The sequence below is a fragment of the Trichechus manatus genome, unplaced genomic scaffold, assembly GCF_000243295.1.
Source record: "Trichechus manatus latirostris isolate Lorelei unplaced genomic scaffold, TriManLat1.0 scaffold00019, whole genome shotgun sequence".
In the NCBI taxonomy this organism is placed as follows: domain Eukaryota; kingdom Metazoa; phylum Chordata; class Mammalia; order Sirenia; family Trichechidae; genus Trichechus; species Trichechus manatus.
Window position 1 is genome coordinate 25,044,699 of NW_004443955.1, and position 15,010 is coordinate 25,059,708.

Genomic DNA, 15,010 nt, shown 5'->3' on the forward strand with positions numbered 1-15,010 from the left:
GTTACTATCTCTCCATCTTGGCATATCCACGTCCATAGGTCTCTGGGTGGTGCAAACAGTTTGTGCTCAACCACTAATTTAAATGTTGGCAGTTCAAATCCACCCAGCGGCACCACAGAAGAAAGGCCTGGTGGTCTACTTCCATGAAGATTACAGCCAAGAGACCCTGATAGAGCACTTCTACTTTGTAACATATGGGTTCACCATGAGTCAGAATCTACTCAATGGCAATGGGTTTGTTTTTTTTTTGTTTAGGCATGCCCATACAGAAGGCCACCAAGACATTTGACCCTAAAGGGGATATGTTGCCCACTGGAGACCATGGGGTCCTTCAGATTGGACCAGCAGCCTTTAAGAACTGTTGGAATAAACTCCAGGTTCCAGTGGGATTGTCCTATGGAAGAAAAGGCGATGGCCGTGGGTGGGAAGCAGGATTCTTGGGTTTAATTCCCAACTCAGCTCATGACTCTGTACTCTTGGGCAGGTGGAATGTTAGAAATTACTTGGACAGTGTAGATGCTGACAACAAATTTATATTAAAAAGTTGGCTTTTTTCTCAGTTACTTGAATGCTTGCAAAAGAATAGCTCTGGGGGTCTGAATAATTTGAGGATGTTTGCCTAGTAGCCCTGGCATAATTACATTGGGAGTCAATTTCACGTGTGAAATCTAATAGAAGGCATCATGCACTTGGGAGTGAAGGAGTCTTAGTTTAATGTTTTCATTTTTTCCCTCCTTACCTCTTTATCTATTTTAATTTGACGCCTTGGAAACCAGCTGCTTCAATTGTGATATTTGTTTCTTAACAGGGAGCCCAAGGCCTGTGGGTAATAGGTGAACTTTAATAAAGCTTATAAATAAATAAATAATGAAAACACCCTCTCCCCACTAACTATACATCTTTGTCAACTCCAAGCACAGAGAAAGAGCCATATCACATGGTGCTTCCCCGTATAGACTGAAGGAAAAATTGAAGCTTGAGTTCATTTGGTTAGTTGGAACTTTATACAACACAAAAGTCTGTCCACAGCTTCATGATCTGCAGGTAAAGTGAGGGTGGAGAGAGCAGGCTGGGGAGCTGAGAGCAAGTGGGTATGAAGCCCTTGAAATAGGCGGGCACGGGCAAGTGTTACCTGTGGGTCCTTTGGAGAGAACTGTTCATCCGTAAGACTGGGCTTGCCTGGTGCTTGGCATCTCGGTTCTCATTATTTACCTGCTCACACTGTTGCTCCCAATTATAATGCCAGGTGCTTGATGCAGCAAGATGAGGAGTTATTGGGTTGCAGGAAGTAAAGATGTAAGAATGGCCCAGGACCTGGCTAGGCTAACTGAAGAATACTGTGCCTAGGGAAAGTGGCTTTCTCCTGTATTTCCCAGACCAGGTGTGGCGGTGGAGGACTTGATGTTTCATGAGAAGAGAGCACTGTTGATTAAAGCCTACTTACCTTTCTACACACATACTTGGCCCTTTAGCGTAGAGTTGAGTCTTCTAATATAAAATCAACCTACCACGTGCAAAATTCTGAAAGTAGTCATGTAACAGTAAGCATGGGTGGGCTTGGGAATCTGAAGTCAGCAAGGCCTTCTCAAGTGGTGGGTGGCTAGCAGGATGAAATGCCCACCAGTAACAGGAAAACAGGACTGAGGGACCACAGGAGGGATCTGGATGGGAGACTTGGAGGTGGCCTGCAGTAACAACAAAAAGAAAGGGAAAGAGCAACTGGGCTACATTAGGAAAATGTCATTATTTTGTCTCAGCTCTCTCGTCCACCAAGTAGCTAGTGCATGAGAAGCCAGTGTAGGATAGGTGGATGGTAAGAAGAGAGAAATGAACTCTGATATGCCTCTCATCTCTCTCCCCTCCTGAGCAGCAGTAAGCAAAGTAAATTTGGATGTCCCAGGCCCCTTTTCCAATTGCTTCAGCAGTTTGGCATCCTAAAAATGCAAAATTATTGCTGAGTCAAGGGTCCTTCTATAGCTACGTGGGTAGAGTGGTCTCCTCCAAACCCCATGCATTTCATTGTATCAGCTTCTGTCTCCTCCTCTGCTCACGTATGTACAAATCCGACCCTAAATTTTCCTGTATTGAAAACTTTGCCCTTTTGTTTATCTCATCCAAAGACACTTAGCTTTTTTATTACCAAAATTTAATAATACATTGATTAAGAAATAGTGCTTCGTCTATTGCAGGTAATTTTTTTTTCTCTCATAAAACATGTTTTCCTTTATCTTTCTGTCTTTTACTCTCTGTCCGCACGCTGCCTTTCCTCTCTCATGTCTATCTCGATCTCATCTCTGTCTCTCTAACAGCTCTATGTTTCTACATCTCCCTCTCCCTCTCGCTGTATCTCTATCTCTCCATCATCTTTATGTCTATACCTCTGTTGCTACCTCTATCTCTATCCCTATCTCACTATCATTTCTATATTTCTATCTGTACCTCCATCTGTCCCTCTACCCCTGCCCCTACCTCTATCTCTGTCTCTCTTTCATATCTATGTTTCTGTCTGTACCTCTGCCTCTACATCTACCCATATCTCTATCTTTCTTTCTCTGTCATCTCAATATTTCTAGCTCTACCTGTATCTGTACCTGCCCCTGTATCTCTATCTCTACCACTGCCTCTGTCTCCGTCTCTTTTTTCCCTCATCCTCATCACCTTTTCTCATTGCCTCCTTCACTCTCCGTCTTTCTCTTCACTCCCTCACCTCATCAGGTATAAATGCACTTTTGAAAAATTGTGGCCCTGGAAGCAGCACTTGAATGAGCATGTGGCAATGGGATTGTGCCTACTTGTACTGGCTCCGGTGATGAATCTTCACATAATGCCTTGGTACTCACCTTGCTGCTGAGATTTAAAGGTCACGTTGTTGCAATGAGAAAACACCTTCTGGTTCAGGCCCTAAATCTTAATAAGGGAAAGATAGATCTACTTCAGACCTCCCTCCAATTTAAGAATTAGCATTTACTGAAGTCTGGAGGTTTGCAGAAGTTGAGAACAGGAAAGCAAGTTAGAAAAGGAAGAGAGACAGAAAAGAAAGGAGGAGAAGGAGATGTAAAAGAGCTAATGGGAAGTTTGGCAGGGAGACAAGACTTCTCACTGATTTTCCTAGTTAATGCTCTGTCTGGCTGGCTCACAGGGACAGCCTGTCAGCCTGTTGCTCCAGGAGCATGGGAAGGGAGTGCTTCTAAATGCTGAGAGCTCTGATCATGCCCAGATAACGTCGTGCTCTCAGTGGGCGTCTGCTGTGGCCTGGCGGTCAGCAATGCCGCCAACTGGAAGACGCGATGGCCAGATGGTTGTGTTCTTGCAAAATGTCAAAGGAGGAGCTGTTTTTGAAATGCAACTGAACTATGGCCTTTATAGGAATTCTGGGCACTCAGAGGAGTCCAGAGAATGGCAGTATATGTTTCAGGATGGTTAGCGTTGTGATTCCTTTGACCAGTGGATCCATGCAGCCCATGTCTTCCTTGCACTTGTATGAACACAGAGGCTCTGTAACCTGTATACAGGACTTGTAATCTGCAGATCTGCCTCACAGGCATGGTTCCACCCAAGAGTTCTGCCCACATAGTCTGTTTCCACTTTTGGTTTCCAGATGAAGGCCATAAGATAGACTATGAGAGCTGGTAAAGACCTTCAAGGCTACTTAATGCAGTTGGATTGAAACTTTTTTTTTGGAGTAGGGAGCTGAGAGTCCTGCCCATTCAGATCCCATTGCTTCTCCCGAAAGTGACCCCTGAGACACATTCACAGAAACCTAAGGCTTCCCAGAATCTGATAAACTATTGGTCAAATCCACCCCTCCTCATTTCATATGTGGAAACTAAGGACCAGAGAAAGGAAATGACCTGTCCAGCTCTCTGCGACTTTGAATGTTTCAGCTGTCAGGGAAGAGTGTCCAGCTCACAGTGACTCCTTTAAGTCTCAATACCTCTCTCAGGTGCTTTCCCTGAATCCTACCCAACTCTTGGCCTCTGCCCAGCCTTAGGTTTCCATGTTAAACTTTTTCATAGAACCTATATTTATACTTCAGAGAACTTACCATAACTATAATGAGTGAATTGTGTATATTCGTGTGTATATATGTATATTTTTCCCACTGGGTTATAGCTTCATGAGGTTGGGATCCCTACTGTATCCCCCATACATCACATAGGACTCTGTGCATAGGAGACACTAATTTACTAATGCTGACTAAGGATTCCAGTTTCCCAACTTCATCCAAAAAAAAACCAGACCAGTTCCATTGAGTCAATTCTGACTTGTGGCAACCCCATGTATTGCAGAGTAGAACCACACTCCATAGGGTTTTCAAATCTGTAACATTTCAGAAGGAAACCACCAGATCTTCCTTCTGAGGTGCTTCTGCTTGGGTTCAAGAAGAATGGAGGGAGGGGGAGATGTAACAACGTTTTGGGTAGTAATCAAGTACTTTACTGTTTGCACCTCCCTGGGACTTTTCTGAATTAAGCCTTATGCATTTACTTTCAACATGCCTTAGTGAAAAGGCCAAACCAGTTCTTATCCCTAGAAAGAATACAATTGTGGTTTTGATTGTAGACCTAATGTCTCTTCTTCCATCGTAACTTCTGTAGAAGCATGCAGTGTATTTCTGTGATGAGCCAAATACCTGCCGTGAATAATATTGATAGATTTTTGCATTTGTCACACTGGGAGGGGCTACTGTGATCGACTTTGTGTGACTGCAGCACAGCAAGCTGTATCCTTCATGCCGCTGGATTGAAACAACAGTAATATCTACCATGTATTCAGTTCTTTTTATGTCAGGCACTGTATATACATTTAGCCGATTAAGGAGGTATTATGATCCCCATTTTACAGATGTAGGAACTGAGGTTTGGGGAGTTGAAGCAATTCATGCTTCTAGTGGGCTGCAGAGCTGACCTACCAGTCTTGAAATCTCTGGGGCTTGAGCCCTGGCTGTGCCAAGAAGAGATTAATGAGGGTAGGTTGATTTAGCCCAAAAGCGAGAAGACCACATGCTGAAAGGAAGCTAAATAAATACTTTCTATGTATTAGAAGAGGGCAGAGGTTCAGTGGTAGAATGTTCACCTTCTATGTGGGAGACCCGGGTTTGATTCCTGGCCAATGCAGCTCATGTGCAGACATCACCCCTCTGTCATTGGAGGTTTGCATGTTGCTATGATGCTGAAAAGGTTTCAGTGAAGCTTCCAGACTGAGACAGACTAGGAAGAAAGGCCTAGCAATCTACTTCCAAAAACTAGCCAATGGAAACCCTATGGATCACTACGACCTGATCCGTAATCGGCCATGGGGATGGCGCAGGACTATGCAGTGTTTCATTTTGTTGTGTGTTGGGTCACCATGCGTTGGGGGTTAACTCCATGGTAGCTGACAACAACAACAAGTACTAGCAGATTATAATGGGAGGAAGCATCTGTCATTAGCTTAGAAAGAACATCACATGGTGGACTTCATACAAGCATCAAAATGGAACCCAGCAAGGGCTACCCGACACTCCAGCCTGGCTGTGGGAGGGTCCAGAGTCTCTGCTCCGAAGCTGAGCATCAGGCGAGGCTGATAAATGATAGAGTGAGAGAGAGGAAAGGAGCAAGGGACAGGAAGGATTACAGACTCCTATTATGTCATGCCACATTGAACTTGGCACATTGCTTTTTATTTCTTGGCTCAAAGTTCAGCCCTTTCTGCCAAATATTTATATCGTTTGCATCAGTGCATAAAAAGATTTTCAAGTTTATGCTGAAAGGGCACTACCCTTCCCCCGCTGCTCCGCTTCCCTGCACCCTTTGATTGTGACCCAGTAGGTTTGATGGGCAGATGGGACTGGGCCAGACAGCAGCACATGTAGTTCCTCTTTCTGCCATATGGTGGTGCTATTCTTCTAGTTATCTTGGCTGCGCTAGGACAATAATTATTTTCGGTGAGTAATTTGTTTATCGGGAGGTTATTTTAATCTAATTTTGGCCATATTTGCTATTCTACATTATCTGTGCTTCCCAGCGTTAGCAGCTTGCATGTCTTGAAGGAAATTAGCTGAAGATGGTCTCGGAGGCATTTGCTCAGCCATTATTTAAGGGAGCTGGGAGGAGGCAGGGTGCGGAGCCTTAGGTTAGAAAAACAGATTCAATTTGTTGCATTCCTGGTGAAGTTAGAAACATTGAGCTGGACTTATAGACGGCGGGGATCATCCTAAGCCGCTTTTTGAGGGCTGCCTGTGGTTAACAGCAGCAAATCCTGCAGTTAGTTACCTGTCCCCATTTCTTGCTCACCCCTCTAATAATCAGTACATTTCTTGCCTGCCTTAGATGCCACGGCAGGGAAGATACTACTTAAGGAAAGTGCCCGTCTCCTTCCCCACCTTTGGCAAGCATCTCTCATTTCATTTGATAAGATGTTTCATGGAATGTTTACTACCAGCCCTCAATGAGGAGTGGGAAGAGAATTACTAGAGTCCCTTCAATGAATAATGATCATAACTATTAATTACGAAACTCCAGTACTTGCCAGGCACTTTCCACACGGTCAGAGAGCCCTGAGGGCGCAGTGGTTAAGAGCTCAGCTGTTAACCAAAAGGTCAGCAGTTCAAATTCACCAGCTGCTCCTTGGAAACCCTACGAGGCAGTTCTATTCTGTCCTACGGGGTCAGTATGAGTTGGAATCGACTCCACGGCAGTGGGTTTGGTTTGGTTTGGTTTGGTTTTCCACACCATATCTCATTGAATCTTCAAGAGGACTCTGTGTTATTATTATCTCCCTTTTACATATAGGGAAGATACAGTTGTGGGAGGTTAATGACCGAAAGGTTGGTGGTTTGAATCCATCCAGAGGTGCCTTGGAAGAAGGGTCTGGTGACCTAGTTCTGAAAGATCACAGCTATTGAAAACTCTGTGGAGTGCTGTTCCACTCTGACACACATGGGGTCGCTATGAGTTGGAATCAACTTGACTGCAACTGGTTTGGTTAAGTTTTGGTTAAGGTCACACAAATGGTAAATATGGATCTGAAATTTAAACTCTACACTGACTGTCCTCAAAGCAGAAAATTTTCATATTTCAAAGATTATTCCCAACATCTGCATGGAGTCAAGAAACCTGGACTCGGGTTTCAGTTTAGCCATTGATTGGCTATGTGACCTTACCTTCCAAAGCCAGAAGCTGTGTAAGGTGGAGACCTGTCAGAGAAGGAAAACTCAAATATTTTGAAAACGAGCGATAGAAAAGTGGTAGACTGCTCCTGTCAAAGGCGGAAAATTTGCGGAGACCCAGAACACGAAGAAGTCCTGTCATTCCAGCTCTCACAAGTTTCACTGTAATTGCATTTTCCTTTCAGCTTGGTTGTCCAAAAATGGGAGGGTTACAGTAGATGAATAATTTGAGAATTCTTTTGTAGCAGAAGCTTTTTTAAAAAATGAAATCTTAGGAGGAAATTCCACATGTAAAACAGATAAAATGGGAGCAGAGGTGAGACCCCCAGTTGCCCTTGAGTTGACTCTAACTCATGGTGTCCCCATGTGTGTCATAGTTGAACTGTGCTCCACAGAGTTTTCAAGGTATGATTTTTCAGAAGCATATTGCCAGGCCTTCCTTCTGAGGCACCTCTGTGTGGACTTGAACTGCCAACCTTTTAGTTAGCAGCCAAGTACTTAATGGAGTAGAGGTGAGAGACTCCAGTTAATGACAGCTTGGACTTTGCCTTGCCACCCCACCCCCTTTCCTGACTCTTGACAGACATAGAGAACTTTCTGATGGAAGTTCCTTCAGCTCAGAGGAATCACGTCTGAACACTTGAACACTTGAAGTAATCCTTTGAGAAAGCAGTCAAGGAGATGTGATGGTGGCGTGTTTGCTGTAAGCTCAGACCGCTTGCTCTTTGGGAGGGCAGGGCATGGGCGAGAGCAGAGGTTGCACAGTGTCACAGAGCAGGTTTTCATGAGACTGTGTGGGTTCAAATCGTGACCGTCTAGGGCATACCTCTTACTGACTTGGTGCTGCAGTTTCCTCATCTATAAAACAAGGAAAATGAGTAAGATTGAAAACAAGGGGATGCATACGTAACTGGCAGCATGGTGCCTGGATCTAAGTCAGTCAGTCTCCGTAAAGAGTAATATTATTTTATTATCACCACCACTTGCAAAACCCTGGGAATTTCAGGAATTGGTGATATAAGGGGATAGAAGCTGTTAAAATGTAAATTCATCTGCCAAGATCTCCCTGAGCATTGACTGATACAGATACATGACTGTTTTTGACATCTGTCCTCCCTCTAGAACTTTTTTCTGTAAAGGGCCAGATAGTAAATATTTCAGACTCTGTGGGCCACACAGTCTCTATTGCAACTACTCAGTTCTACTGTAGTAGTATGAAAGCAGCCACAGATAATACATAAATGAATGCGTGTGACTGTGTCCCAATAAAATGGTATTTACAAAAACAAACTGTGAGCCATTTGTTGACCTCTATTCTAGACAACGAAGACCTCAGGTCCAGGGACGTTATTTCTTAAACCATTAACCCTAATGTGTTTTGTGCAGCAGACACTCGGAGCAAGTTATCTGAATGAACAAAGGAATGAATGAAAGAATGCACGCATGCAGATTTGGCCCTGTTCAGTTGATCCTCATGCGCTTAAATTTTGTTTTCTTTCTAGGGAATCGGGTTAACATACAGGGTGGCTGAGCTGTAATCGTTTTAGATTTTAGGACTTGTCTCATCCTGGCTTAATGAATGACTGGCTTTGGATTGACAAAGATAAAGCGTGACAGAGATTTAAAGAGACAGACAAAAAGATAAACATCTCTTAGTTCTGAAGGTCCACAGTGGCTTCCCCATCACATTCAGGATTGACTGTGCAATTATTTATTTGTGTCAGGATATAAGCCGGGCGTTTTCCTATGTTCTTGTTAGTTGCCATTGAGCCGCTCTGACTCATGGAGCCCTTCTGTGCAACAGAACGAAATGTTGCCTGGTCCTGTGCCGTCTTCGTGACTGTTGGTATGCTCGAGTCTGTTGTTGTGGCCACTGTGTATTTTGAGTGCTTCCAACCTAGGGGGCTCATCTTCCAGCTCTACTATGTCAGACAATATTCTGTTGTGATCCATAGTGTTTTCATTGGCTGATTTTTGGAAGTAGACTGCCAGTCTTTTCTTTCTAGTCTTTCTTAGTCTAGATGCTCCTCTGAAACCTGTCCACCACGGGTGACACTGCTGGTATTTGAAATAGTGGTGGCATAGCTTCCAGCATTGTAGCAACATGCAAGGCACCACAGTACAACAAACTGATAGGCAGGTGGTAGGTTTTCCTAGATTTATAATAATAGGTTGCAAAGCACCATTTCATATATCATCTCATGTAATCTTTAGCATAGGCCTGTGAGACAGGTAAATATTTAACTATTCTACAGCAGTGGTTTTCAACCAATGGTGATTTTGCCCCAAGGAAGCATTGGCAATGCTTGGAGATATTTTTGGTTGTCGCATCTGAGGGGAGAACCATTCTGTCATCTAGTGGGTAGAGGCCAGGATGCTGCTAAACATCCTACAGTAAAGAGTTATCCAGGCCAGATGTCAACAGTGCTGAGGTGGAGAAGCCCTGTTCTATAGAGAGAGGCTCAGAGATACTGGGTGGCTTTCCCAAGACTGTGTGATATGCACTTGACACACTGGGGCTAATGTCCATCTCTTCATTTCACTGCCAGAGGGTTTTGACCCTCCCCTGCCTTTTCTTAAAGAAATAGGACAGTTTACTTTTTATTTTTAAATAAAACCCTTTGCAGAACTTCTGCATAGAAACTGTGAAGCTCCTCTGGTGGCAGTGGGGGCTAGAGACCCCACTCAGCCTCTTCTTTACCCCACTCCCCCAAGCCCAGTGACATATAGTATTACAACGCTGCCCCACATACAATGAGACATGAAGAGAGAACACCAGATCCCTAGACCCTCCTGACTTCCCTGGAGCCATTGCGTTATTTTGAGTAGGAGATGGCAGCACTGAAGTTGTGCTTTAGTAAAATGTGTTGGGCAGTGGAGGAGAGACGGGGGTATAGCCTACTGCTGGTGCAGTCCAGGTGATAGGAGAGAGGACTGGAAATATCAAGAGACAGGAATAAAATTAAATGGAGAAAGTTTGAGGCTTAAGGTTCTGTGGCTTCATGTCATGTGTGCCCTCGAGCCTATTCTGACTCATAGCGACCCTATAGGACAGAGTAGAACTGCACCACAGGGTTTGCTAGGCTGTAATCTTTATGGAAGTGGATTGCTAGATCTTTTCTCCCATGGAGCGGCTGGTGGGTTGGAACCACTGATCTTTCGCTTAGCAGCCGAGGGCTTAACTATTGCGCCACATGGTGATGTGCTACTGCGTGACATAAGGCTGAAGGGCAGCAGGCCAAGGGTGTAGAGGCATGTGCTGTCAGCTTTGCTCCTCACCCTCTCAGGTCTGGCAGCATGGTGCAGAAGGACCCAGTTTGCATGCTGTGTTTGCAGCACTGCACAGATTGCTTTCCCTGCAGTCCATATTGCTTGTCTGTCCTCTGGCAAAAAGCAGGCAGTGCCACCGATAAGTGTGTCACATGTCAATGGATGGAGAAAGGCAGGTGGGGAGGTTTTTCTTTTTCTCCTTCTTGGTGTAAATCTTGGCTCTGTTCTTAAGGGCTCTATTCTGATGTGTTGACAGGGGAAGCAGCAAAATGAAACCAGGTAGAAGGTTTTATCCAGGAGCCCAGAGGAATAATGGCTTGTCTTGGGGCTTAGTAAGTGCTTTCTTCCCTACCAAGAGTCTAGACTCAAACTAAAGCTATGGATGGATATGAAAACTCCTGTACAAATTTAGGCTCAGGCAAAGATTATAGTCCTAAGGGCTTTCTTAGAGAGATGCCAAAAACCTATAGCAAAAAGGAGAGTGAGAAAATCTAAGCCTGACATATTCCCTCTTTTGCATAACCTGCTGTGATGTGTCTCAAGGTGGTGCGGGCTGCACCTTCTGACCTCTGCCCACTTCTGATCATCTCCACTGTTCTTCCCTCACTTTGTCCACCCGGCTTTAGCTCTTGGGCTTTTTTTTTCGTGCACTCACCCAGTTTAGACTTTTCCACTTACTGTGCCCTGGAAATTTCCACAATGTCCTGTCTCCAAATCTCTACCTCCCGACTCCTTCCCATCATTCCAGGCATCAGCTCAGATGTCACCTCTTGAATGTGCCTTCCCTAATCCCCCAGTCTAAAGTTGCTACCCCACATAGTCACTTCAGCATCACTGTTTCGTTTTCACCATACTTCTTGCCACCTTCTAAAATTATTTATTTTTCTTTGTGTATGTGCCTGTTTGGTATCTGTGTCGCTTCCGCCTCTCTCTCTCCCCATGAAAATGGAAGCCCCACAAGAACAGGGGCTTTGTCTTTCTTCTTTCTTGTTGTATCCCCAGTGCCTACAACAGTGCCTGACACACACTGGCACATACCAGTTAAAACCATTTGCCACCAGGTCGAATCCAATCATGGTGACTCCTTGTGTGTGAGAGTAGAACTGTGCTCCGTAGAGTTTGCAGTGACTGACTTTTTGGAAGTATATCACCAGGTCTTTCTTCCAAGGAGCCTTTTGGTGGGCTCCTACCTCCAACCTTTGGTTAGCCTCTGAGTGGGTTAACCATAGGCACCACTCGGGGACTCCATGTGGGCACTTGTTGTTGCTGTTATTAGGTGTCACCAAGTTGATTCTGACTTATAGTGACCCCACGTGACAGAGTAGAGCTGCCTCATAGGGTTTTCTAGGCTATAACCTAGACTGGAGCAGATCACCAGGTATTTCTCCTATGGAGATGCTGGGTAGATTGGAACCGCTAACCTTTCATTTAGCAGCCGAGCGTCTAATTGTTGCGCCACCAGCGCTCCTTTGGTTGCTAAATAAGTGTTTGTTGAACGGATTAGTGGTGGTGTCTCAGGTTTTGGGTGTGTGGGCATGGTTTTAATTTTTAACTGTGTCTAGCTGCAGCAAGATATGGCTTTCAGGACAGTGGCTCCTCTGCCTATTTGCATATGTGGAGCAAACTTCCCCAGTGGTCATCGTACTGGGAATCAGCTCCTTTTAGAGAATTTTCACACCTGCAGAGTTGAAACATCAATCGTATTTCATCAAATCTAAGATATTATTGACTGTAAAGTGCACCATTTTTTGAAAGCTACTAAAAATGAAAAGATGCTGTCAGAATTGCAAACACCATCATTACTAAGAAACACCTTGATTTTGGAAAAATTAAAAAAATTGCCTTAGAGTTGATAACGTACGATATGAGATTGAGTCATTACATAGGATGCAGAGTGAGTCTGAAGTGTATCAACTTTTGTGGCCCCTTCTCTTTAGTGTTGTTGTTAGGTTCCATCAAGTCGATTTTGACTCGTAGCGACCCCGTGTGACAGAGTAAAACTGCCCCATAGGGCTTTCTACGCTGTAATCTAGACTGGAGCAGATCACCAGGTCGTTCTCCCATGGAGTTGCTGGGTGGGTTGGAACCAACGACCTTTTGGTTAGTAGCCAAGTGCTTAACTATTGCATGTTATAGTAATACTAGAGAGCGTAGTACTGCAGCCTACAGCCATTCATTAGAAAGCATGCCCTCTAAGGCACAGGAGGAAGAGGAGCGTGTGCAGAGGAAGAGACAAGTTCAGCGGATTCTGAGGCTCACCTTAGAGTGCAGAAATTCCTGTGGTTTGGGACTGTATCTGTAGAAAGTGGTTAGAAGGAGTTGATGATAAAAAAAAGTAAATAAATCTAGATTAAAAAAAAAAATACTTTGACGTTTAATCTCTTACCCTTCTCAACAACTATTTCTAGAACTTACAAAAAACATCTTTATATAAAAGCAATCAATGGGTTTGTTTTAAACAAAAATTTGCAAGTTCAAAATGTTTTAAACAAAAGTTTACTTTATAGCCTAATTTATTGAAATGTAACTATTGTACAAAGAGGAAAAAATACTTGTAAACTAATTCGGAATCATTATTTTTATTTGAGCTAATGATAATCGAGTAGAATTTTCATTTCTGGTGGCAATCAGATTACTGATTAGTTATGTTTTAGGACATCCTACATGAAGAAAGCAAAAGGTCATTAAAAAAAAAAGGAAAGAAAGAAAAGACCAAAAATGGATGTCAGAAGAGACTCTGAAACTTGCTCTTAAATGTAGAGTAGCTAAAGTGAATGGAAGAAATGATGAAGTAAAAGAACTGAACAAAAGTTTTTCTTTGGTCTTCCTTATTCATTGTCTAGCTTTCGCATGCATATTAGGTGATTGAAAACACCATGGCTTGGGTCAGGTGCACCTCAGTCCTTAAAATGACATCTTTGCTTTTTAACATTTTAAACAGGTCTTTTGCAACAGATTTGCCCAATGCAATGAGTTATTTGATTTCTTGCCTGCTGCTTCCGTGGGTGTTGATTGTGGATCCAAGAAAAATAAAATCCTTCACAGCTTCAGTCTTTTCTCTGTTTATCATGATGTTGCTTATTGGTCCAGTTGTGAGGATTTTTGTTTTCTTTATGTTGAGGTGCAATCCATACTGAAGGCTATAGTCTTTGATCTTCATCAGTAAGTGCTTCAAGTCCTCTTCACTTTCAGCAAGCAAAGTTGTGTCATCTGCATATCACAGGTCATTAATGAGTCTTCCTACAATCCTCATGCTGCAATCTTCTTCATATAGTACATCTTCTCTGATTATTTGTTCAGCATACAGATTGAATAAATATGGTGAAAGGATTCAACCTTGACACACACTTTTCTTGATTTTAAACCACTCAGTATCCCCTTGTTCTGTTGATCTATGTACAGGTTGCTTATGAGCACAATTAAGTGTTCTGGAATGCCCATTCTTCTCAATGTCATCCATAATTTGTTATGATCCACACAATCAAATAAATGCCTTTGCATAGTCACGAAAACACAGGTAAACATCTTCTCTGCTTTCAGCCAAGATCTGTCTGACGTCAGCAATGATATCCCTCATTCCACATCCTCTTCTGAATCCAGCTTGAATTTCTGGCAGTTTCCCGTCAATGTACTGCTGCAACCACTTTTGAATGATCTTCAGCAAAATTTTACTTGCATGTGATATTAGTGACGTTGTTTGAAAATTTCTGCATTCTGTTGGACCACTTTTCTTTGGAATGGGCACAGATATGGATCTCTTCCCGTGAGTTGCCCAGGTAGCTGTCTTCCAAATGATCATTTTCTGAGCGTATATTACGTACTAGGAGCCCTGGTGGGGCAGTAGTTAAGTGTTCGGCTGCTAACCAAAAGGTTGGCAGTTCGAATCCACCAACTACTCCTTGGAAACCCTATGAGGCGGTTCTACTCTGTCCTGTAGGGCCGCTGTGAGTCAAAATTGACGGCAACGAGTTTAGGAGCCCTGGTGGTGCAATGGTTAAGCACTTGGCTCCTAACCAAAGGTTGGTGGTTCGAACCCACCCAGTGGCTCCAGAGAAAGAGTTGGTAATCTGCTCCTGTAAAGATTACAGCATAGATAACCCTATGGGGCAGTTCTACTCTGTCACATGGGGTCACTATAAGTTGAAAATTGACCAGACAGCACCTAACAACAACAGGATACTGTGCTAAGTGCAATTCTATAGCGTGTGAATCTAATCCTTAAAATAGACTTGTCAGGGAGATATTTTGCCTTTATTTCTTATATTGCCTTAATATTTTAGATGATGGAAATATAGTTTAGAACAGCTGAGTAACTTAACCAATTCAAATCAACAGCCAAATGACCCCGAAACTCCTATTCCGGCATGAGGCTGCCAAAAGAAGTATGTTCATATCTGGAGCACTCACCACTTTGTTGTCCATAATAGAGAGGAAGTTTGAATAATAAAGAGACGATGTTGATCGTGATGATGATAATGTTAATAATAGGCACCAGGTATGGAGTGCTTATTATGTGCTGGGCATTGAATTCTCTACTTTATATGTATATCTCATTTAATTCTCTCAATTATCCCATGAAGAAGGGACTAT

The 15,010-nt window shown here is 43.4% G+C and overlaps 1 protein-coding gene across 1 annotated transcript in view; it reads left to right on the forward strand.

Moving 5' to 3' along the window:
• Positions 1 to 15,010, forward strand: part of AGBL1 (AGBL carboxypeptidase 1) — a 342,641-nt gene that overhangs the window by 150,845 nt on the left and 176,786 nt on the right. The window lies entirely within an intron of this gene.